Here is a 9,847-nt window from a genome sequence, read left to right on the forward strand (position 1 = left end):
CCTTCTTATTCCATTTCCAATAACTTTTCATCAATCAGTTCTTCAGGGACCACTTCTAAGGGCACCTCAATGTCATCCTCATCCACACTGAGGTTAAAGTTGTTTGCCATCTCTGACACAGCCTTGATTTTTCCAACCTCTTCATCTTTGGAAAATTCTTGTAGTTTTGAGCTATGATGTCACTAGGCCCCCAGTTTTCAACCTTTTTTATCTCATGGCACATATAAACTAATTAGTAAAATTCTGTGGCACACCAAAAATATATATTTTGTTGTCAATCTGACAAAACATAGGTTATTTCTGATTCATTCACAGCAGATGGCTATTATTGTGTTGGCTGTTGTCATTTTTTATTTGACAATCTAAGTGAAAAAAGGTCAATGCCCCTTACTAAAGAGTCAGGTATTGCATGTTTTAAAAATTCTTGTGGCTCACCAGCTGAAAATTGCTGCACTAGGCAACATCAATAGTTTAGTTTCATTATAATCTTATGGGACCGCCATTGTATATGAGGTCCATCATTGACCAGAATATAATAATGTGCATGACTGTGTGTCCTCAAATTTTTGTATCCTTATTTTTCCCCATGATGATAGTTATGAAGTATATGCAAAAAATCAAATGTAAAACTTCTATAAACTGATAATGAATGAACTCTAAGTGATTTCCCTTGGTCTTTAAGGCTCACTAAATTTTCCTTTGAGAACCTGGGAAGGCTTAAATGAAGATTGACTCATTACAACACTGTAGACCCATCACTAACCTTGCCCTTATGTTCTAATCATTTTTTCATTGTACCTTATATTTTGTGCATTCGTAAGACACTTCCTTTAGGCACTGTCATTACCATTATTTCTATTCCTCTTTAGAAGGTTTTTAATAGCTTTGTACAGGAATGGAAACATAGAAGTTGACATATTTACATTCAAATATATAGATATTGTGGCTGGTTTAACCTTTTGTATTAGGTTTCAATGATATTTTACATACCACTTCATGACTCATAGATGGCTTTTTCTAGTACAGACATTTCTCTAAGCCTCAGATTAAGTTTTATGCATGGCTTCTTGATTTGAATGGACAATAATATTTTAAACTCAAATGAACATATAAACTCTGAATTCCATTCCCCAAATCATTCATCCTCTTAACTTTAATATATCAAGGAGCACAACTAGCAAACACCTAGTTTCCTAAGTCAAAAAATTGGACATCACCCTGTATTAGTTTGCTAGGGTTGCCAAAACAAAGTACCACAGACTAGGTGGCTTAAATAAAAGTTTGGAAGATATAAGTCAAAGGTCAAGGTATTGACAGGGTTAGTTTTGTCAGGAGGTTCCTTTACATGTCTTGTGAGTAACTTTTTTTTTCTAGTGTCTTCATAACATCTTCCTTTGTACCTGTTCCAAATTTCCTCTTCTTATAAGGACACCAGTCATAATGGATAAGGGCCTACCTTAATGGCCTCATTAAAGACCCTCTCCCCAAACTCATATCCTGAAGTAATGGTGCCAAGATTTCAATATAAATTTGACATACTGCATTCTTAATCTCTCCCTCATTCTTAATCCTTTATTTTCAGTCAGTCACCAGGACCTGTTGATCCTACTTACTAAATGTATCTCTAATTGACTACTTTTCTCCTTGTAACTGTATTAACCTACTATATAACAACATTATGCTTCACTTAGATTTCTGCAAATCTAGTCTCATCCGGTTCTAATAACATCTCCACGTGACACCTAGAATGATCTTTGTGAAATCTGATTCAATTACAATAGTAACTGTAGCAAGTAGTGTCAGAAAATCAGCTGTGCTTCCAGATATCAGAAGAGCCCACTGAAAAAGAGGCCAAAAATAAAAAAGTTGCCCTGGCTGGAGTGCTTCAGTGGATTGAGTGCTGGCCTGTGAACCAAAGGGTCCCAAGTTTGATTCCCAGTCAGGACACATGCCTGGGTCATAGGCCAGGTCCCCAGTTTGGGGCACATGAAAGGTAACCACACATTGATGTTTCTCTCCCTCTCTTTCTCCCTCCCATCTGCTCTCTCTAAAAATAAATAAATAAAATAAACAAATAAAAAATGAAAAAAAATTAAGCCTTCAATCTTTTACTGCCATGGTAGAAGCAAGATTCTAAAACACTGACTTCCCTGTTCCATTTTTCCCCAGGGAAACATGCATTACCTGCATTAAGGTATATCAGGGAAGATGCAAGTTTATCTCCCTGGAGAACTCTGGCCAAAAGTCTTCAGCAGTTTTTTAGGCACTGAGGCTGGAGGGACAATAAGAAGATTGTTAGGAGTGGAAAAATGCTGGATACTGAGTCACAGTGGAGGAAAGTGTCTTCATGTTTTCCCCTTCCTCTCCTCTCTTCTATTAGGAGGACTCAGCAAAAGTCTCTGAAGAAGACCTCTGCTAAAAGCCTCTAGATAGAAAGTGAGAAATAAGATGCCTAGACTGAAGATGAAAATGTTCTAAGAGCATGACTGGCCAAGAGATACTGACCCTTTGACTGTAACTCCCATGAGAGAGTTGCAAATTTCTGGCTGTGCACCAAGTCTAGAGAATATGTGTGTGTATGTGTATGCATGCTCTGTGCGTATTACAGGAACAGAGGGCAGCTTTATCTCATGAGGCCTGACAGGTAAAGCCTTTGTAAGTGTCTATTGTCAAACCTAAAAAGTGTAGTTTACTTTCCTCAATTAAATTTGATATAATGATAGCATGTATATTTTGTGGATTTTGTATGTATTAAATTCAATAGTAGAGTACCCAAGATAGTAGAGGAATAGGTGGAAGCTGCACAAACCTCTCCTAGGCCAAAACTAGAATTATAGCTAAATTATAGAAAAATAACCTTGAATAACCAACTGAACATTATGTGGAGAGAAGGCTTATAGCCATGGACAGATGAAAGAAGCCACATTGCCACAATGAGACTGGTAAGGACTGTGGAGGAGGTGCAAAAGGGCTGGCTGGGCTCCCATAGGTGGCAGTTGAAGTTTCAGAGGGATATTTCAGAAGTTAGGGGGTTCTGCTAGATAAGTGTGGGGCCTAAACCACAATGGGGTTCTCCAGACTATAGCACCTGATCTGAGAAAGGAACCCAAATAACATATGGCTGTGAAAAGCAGCAGGGTTTCTGTCTGCCAGGGAGAGATGGCTGGAGACACAGAGAACTTCTTAAAAGCCCTACACACAAAATTTCCTTTGCAGGCATCTACCCTGGGCTCTGGGAGAAGGAGGACACAGTAGTCTAGAGAAGCATGCAAAGATACTGCGGTGATGGCTCTGGAAAGAGAACTGAAGGAACAGACACCAGGATCCTTGTTTTGAGTCATTCCCCATAGTGCAGAAGCCATCTTTCCCAGACAGAGCACTCCTCTCCAGGTAGTATCAGCCTCAGGGAAAGCAAGAACCCCACAGGCAGAATTACTCTCTCCCACCCTGTGGAGCTTAAACCCTGCTGCTGAGTACAGCTGGGGGTTGTTATCTTAGTGATTAAGTTTAACAAATATGGTAAATCTCTGGGAGCACTGAGACTTTAGCTGACCCTCCTCCAGGCTTGGTACTGGTAAAAGCCAATCTTGGTATACAGCCTGGTTCTTACTCCATATACCCTGGCCCAGGAGAAGGAACCACAAGCAGGGAATCAATGATAGCTCCAGACAGGTTGCCCGGGGCAAGTCACAGGCAGTGTTTGACATAGGTCCACACTAGAGTCTTTACAGATCTACCTAATACACAGAAACAAATACAAATAAGCAGACAAAAAGAAAGATATAGAAACAGGCCTCAAATGAAAGAAAAAGAGGATTTTCCAGAACTACATGAAATGGAAGCAAGCAATTTATCAGACAGAGAGCTTAGAGTAATGGTTATAAGGATACTCAACAGCATGAAAAAAAGAAATAGAAACCATAAGAAAGGACCAGTCATAAATAAATAATTCAGTATCTGAAATAAACAAGAGGTTAGACAAAGCAGAGGATCAAATTTGGTACAAAAGGTAGAAAAAAACACCCAGGCAGGGGAACAAAAAGAAAAAAAAGAATGAAAAAAAAATGAACAGAGCTTAAGAAACATTTGGGACAGCACAAGGTAAAATGACATACACATCATGGGAATACCAGAAGGAGAAGAGACTGAGTAAGGGATTGAGAAGATAACTGAAGAAATAATAACCCAAAACATCCCTAATCCAGTGAAGGAAATAGACACACAAGTACAGGAAGCTCAGAGAATCCCAAAAAAGTTGGCTCCAAAGAGGCCTTACCAAAACACATCATAATTAAACTGGAAAGTTTTAAAGACAAAGTGAGAATCTAAAAGCCACAAGAGAAAAGCAGGCAGTTACATACAAGAGATCCCCAATTAGACCGTCATCTGATTACTCAACAGACATTTCAGGCCAGAAAGGAGGGGCATAAAATATTCAAAGTGATGAAAAGCAAGGATCTACAATCAAGGCTACTGTATGCAGCAAGGCTATCGTTGAAAACCAATGGAGATATAAGGAGCTTTGCTGACAAGGAAAAGCTAAAGGAGTTTGTTAACACCAAACCAGTACCTCAACAAATGTTAAAGGGATCACTTTTGAAAGAAGAAAAAGAAAAAGAGACCTGGCTGGTGTGGCTCAGTAGATTGAGCACCAGCCTGCAAACTAAAGGGTCACCAGTTCAATTCCCAGTCAGAGCATAGGCCTGGTTTGCAGACCAGGTCCCCAGTAGGAGGCATGCAAGATGCAACCACACATTGATGTTTCTCCCCTTCCCTTCCACATCTTTAAAAATAAAGTTAAAAAGCCAAAGAAAACTTTTAAACAGAGAAAAGAACTGAGGAAAATAGTCTAACAATAAAATGGCACTAAATATCTATCAATAATCACCTTAAATGTAAATGGCATAAATGCTCCAAACAAAAGATACAGGGTAGCTGAATGGATAAGGAAACAAGACCCATATATATGCTGCTTCCAAGAGACTCCCCTGAGGTAAAAAGATACACACAGATTAAAAATAAAGTGAAGGAGTTCTCCCAACCACGGTCCCTGAGCTTCCTGGGGAGCTCCTCTCCGCTACCTCCGCCCGGCCGCCCTGTACTGCTGCCTGGGCGAAGCCCTTTGGCTGTCCCGCGTCTGGGATGCAGCCTTGAGTTTGGTGGCAACCAACTTGGCCACGCTGTCTTCCCAGCGACACTATAGCGAGGCGTCTGACCTTGAGGATGACCGCAACTTCTTTAAGATGGTGGAGGGCTTCTTTGACCGTGGTGCTAGCATCGTGGAGGACAAGCTGGTGAAGGACCTCCAGACCCAGGAGAGCAAGGAGCAGAAGCGGAATCGGGTGCGTGGCATCCTGAGGATCATCAAGCCCTGCAACCATGTGCTTAGCCTGTCCTTCCCAATCCAGCGCAATGATGGCTCCTGGGAGGTCATCGAAGGTTACCGAGCCCAGCACTGCCAATACCGCATACCCTGCAAGGGAAGTATTCGATACAGCACTGATGTGAGTATAGATGAAGTAAAAGCTTTGGCTTCTCTGATGACATATAATTGTGCAGTAGTTGATGTGCCATTTGGGGATGCTAAAGCTGGGGTTAAGATCAATCCCAAGAGCTATACTGATAATGAATTGGAAAAGATCTCAAGGAGGTTCACCATGGAACTGGCTTAAAAGGGATTTATTGGTCCTGGCATTGACGTGCCTGTTCCAGACATGAGCACGGGCGAACGGGAGATGTTGGATCCTAGATCCTAGATTGTCGACACCTATGCAAGCACCATAGGGCACTATGATATTAATGCCCATGCCTGTGTCTCTGGAAAGCCCATCAGTCAGGGTGGAATTCATGGATGGATCTCTGCTCTTGGCCGGAGAGTTTTCTGTGGGATTGAAAACTTCATCAATGACGCTTCTTACATGAGCATTTTAGGAATGACAACAGGATTTGGAGATAAAACATTTGTTGTTCAGGGATTTGGTAATGTGGGCCTGCACTCAATGAGATATTTGCATCCTTTGGTGCTAAATGTGTTGGTGTTGGTAAATCTGATGGGAGCATATGGAATCCAGATGGCATTGACCCAAAGGAACTGGAAGACTTCAAATTGCAACGTGGATCAATCCTGGGCTTCCCCAAGGCAAAGCTTTATGAAAGGAGCATCTTAGAGGCTGACTGTGATATATCGATACCTGCTGCCAGTGAGAAGCAGCTGACCAAGTCCAGTGCACCCAGAATCAAAGCCAAGATCATTGCTGAAGGTACCAATGGACCAACAACTCCAGAAGCAGATAAGATTTTTCTGGAGAGGAACATTATGGTTATTCCAGATCTCTACCTGAATGCTGGAAGAGTGACAGTGTCTTACTCTGAGTGGCTGAAGAACCTAAATCATGTCGGCTATGGCCGTTTGACCTTCAGATATGAAAGAGATTCTAACTACTACTTGCTCATGTCTTTTCAAGAGAGTTTGGAGAGAAAATTTGGAAAGCATGGTGCAACTATCCCTGTTGTGCCCACAGCAGAGCTTCAGGACAGGATATCAGGGGCATCCTAGAAAGACATTGTGCACTCTGGTTCAGCTTACACTATGGAGTGCTCAGCCCAGCAAATCTTGCGCACAGCCATGAAGTATAATCTGGGATTGGACCTGAGAACAGCTGCCTATGCCAATGCCATTGAGAGAGTCTTCAGGGTGTACAATGAAGCCAGTGTGACCGTTACATAGATGGATTGTAGCTGACTTCTCCACTACCTTCTTCACCTCTTCATCTGTAGATCTATCACAAGTTTACATGTAACCACAGAGATCTCTTTCTCTCACTACTTATTTGGTAATGTACACCATTCTCAACAAGTCAATCCAAATCAGCCCCTTAAGAAAAAAGAAATTAAGGTTAGAGAATCATGTACAAAGCTGCAGTAGGTGCTGGAGAGACATTTGGGTATTTTGCCTTTAAATAAGAAGTTCCTCTATCTGGCTGCACTTCCTTGCTTCATGGCAGCTTCCCCACAGTCAGTGCTTTGGCCAGGAAAGCACCTATTGTCCAAGAGCAGTCAGCTGCTTTTTGGTTCAGCTCTGGACAAGTCTAAGATGTGTTGTAACTTTGACACTTGTAAGAAGCCAATATGTGGCATTTTCAGAATGTAGCATGGTCCTCAAGTCTGTTATTGGCATTTTATATCAGCAAAACAAACAAACAAACAAACAAATGCCCATCAGTAGATAATTGGATCAAAAATTATGGTACATTTACACAATGGAATACTACGCAGCAGAAAGAAAAAAAGAACTACTAAACTTCGCGACAGCATGGATGGAACTCGAGAGCATTATGCTAAGCGAAATAAGCCAGGGGGCGAAAGACAAATACCATATGATCTCACCTATAAGCAGAACTTAACCAACAATACAAAGATGCAAGGAAACTAAGGCCAGCAACACTGAAAGGAAAAGAAACCAACAGAGACAAGAGGGAAGGAGGGAGCGGGGGCGGGGGAAAAGGAAGGGAAGGGGAAAGTTAAAGAACATATAGCAAGGACTCATGGACAAAACCAAAGGGGAAGAGCCGAGGGAGGGAAGGAGGGAGGGAAGGGGCAAGGGAAAGTGGTAGGGGGTAGGCAGAGACAAATGTATTTGAAAAAATAAATAAATTAATTTAAAAAAACCAAAACTCAATTCTATAGGTTGCAGACAAAAATAAAAGCTGTTTATCTATTCTTTTAGAATAAATTAAGTACCTACTGTTATAATAAAATTGCCTTTAATCATTGAATAAGCCTAACCTTGACTCAAGCAGTGAATATCTATAAACATAATGAATGAAAACATTTTTATAACATAAAACAGTATAATTTATAGCATATCGATAATATATTGTCCAGCAAAACAAAAAGGCTAGTGGTGAATTAAGGTATCTTCATACATAATCATTGAGTATCAAATAACAGAGGTTATTTTTGTTAAGACTGTTGTAATTTACTAACTACAATTATGACATATAGTCCAAAGAATGCAGTAACCTCCTCATGTTAATTAATTGTTCTTTTTTGAAAATCTGTGTCAACTGATTGCATAATAACTCAAATAGAGTGTCCCAGGAGGAAAAAAAATGCTTGGGCTCCCTCTTTGGGGTCTGACTGGTGGCTCTGAGAACTGCCGGTAATGACCCCACTCATCTCAACTTTGTGTCTTTGGGGAGTGCACATTGTACACATAGTTTCATTAACAACAGCCTGAAAACAACGTGGGGCTGAGTGTTGTATTTTGCCAGGGCCTTTTGAATATTAGCATGTCAGTGAAGTGGTAGATACTATTTATATAAGAATGAGCTTTTTTCTTTCTTTAACAATAATATCCTTTCAGAAATTTCTAACTACTTTATAACTGCATGACTTAACCTGGTGATAAAAGCAGTTATTAAAAGTCTACCTTTTCAAAAAAAATAAATAACGTGAAGGAAAAAGATATTTCACACAAATGGAAAGGAAAAGCAAGATGGAATATTGATACTTACATCCAACAAAATGGACTTTAAAGCCAAGGCTACGTTAAGAGACAGAGAAAGACACTACATAATGAGAAAGGAAATGATCCAACAAGAAGATATAACCTTAGTAAACATTTGTGGACCGAACATTGGAGCACCTAAATATGTGAAGCAAATCTTGATGTCCATAAAGGGACAGAGCAACAGAAATATAATCATAGTCAGGAATTAGAAATACAGTCAGAGTAGGAGATTTTAAGACCTCATTAACATCAATGTATTGACCTTCCATACAGAAAATTACAAGGATACTGTAGCCTTAAACAACACACTAGATCAAATTAATATAATTGATACCTTCAGAGCATTTCACCCCAGAGCAGCAAAATAAACATACCTTTCAAGAGCACATGGAACATTTTCTAAGATAGACCACATGTTGGGATACAAAACAAATCTCAATAAATTTAAGAAGATGGAAACCATATCAAGCATCTTCTCTGAACATAATGTTATGAAGCTAGAAATCAATCACAAGAAGAACACTAAAAAACACACAAAGACATGGAAGCTAAGTAACATATTACTGAACAGTGAATGGGTCAACAATGAAATCAAGGAAGAAATCAAAAGATACCTTGAAATAACCAATACAAAGATGCAAGGAAAATAAGACCAGCAACACTGAAAGGAAAAGAAATCAACAGAGACAAGAGGGAAGCGGGGGCGGGGAAAAGGAAGGGAAGGGGAAAGTCAAGGAACATATAGCAAGGACTCATGGACAAAACCAAAGGGGAAGAGCTGAGGGAGGGAGGGAGGGAAGGGGCAAGGGAAAGTGGTGGGGGGTAGGCAGAGACAAATGTATTTGAAAAAATAAATTAAAATAAAATTTAAAAAAATAATAAAAAAATAAAATGAGAACACCCTGATTCAAAATCTGTGGGACACAGGGAAAGCAATCCTAAATGGGAAATGCATAGCACTACAAGGTGAAAGGAAAGGAAAGGAAAGGAAAGGAAAGGAAAGGAAAGGAAAGGAAAGGAAAGGAAAGGAAAGGAAAGGAAAGGAAAGGAAAGGAAAGGAGAAAGGAAAGGAAGGGAAGGGAAGGGAAGAGAAGGGAAGGGAAGGAGGGAGGGAAAGAAAGGAAGGAAGGAAGGGAGAGAGAGAACTCACATAAATAGTGGAACTTTACACTTAAAGAAACTTGAAAAAGAACAACAAACAAAGCCCAAAGTGAATTGAAAGAAGGAAATAATAAAAATCAGTACAGAAATAAATGAAATAGAGTCTAATAAAATGAAAAAAAAGAACAATACAAAATATCAATAAATCCAAGAGCTTATTCTTGGAAAAGATAA

At 39.9% G+C, this 9,847-nt stretch overlaps 1 pseudogene; it reads left to right on the forward strand.

Annotated features, from left to right (window-relative positions):
• Positions 1-380: 380 nt before the first annotated feature.
• On the forward strand, positions 381-6,727 carry LOC129066895 (glutamate dehydrogenase 1, mitochondrial-like; annotated as a pseudogene).
• The last annotated feature ends 3,120 nt before the right edge of the window (positions 6,728-9,847 follow it).

This window comes from Pteronotus mesoamericanus, unplaced genomic scaffold (genome assembly GCF_021234165.1).
Source record: "Pteronotus mesoamericanus isolate MK-2021 breed Mesoamerican mustached bat unplaced genomic scaffold, CSHL_Meso_final contig_20, whole genome shotgun sequence".
In the NCBI taxonomy this organism is placed as follows: domain Eukaryota; kingdom Metazoa; phylum Chordata; class Mammalia; order Chiroptera; family Mormoopidae; genus Pteronotus; species Pteronotus mesoamericanus.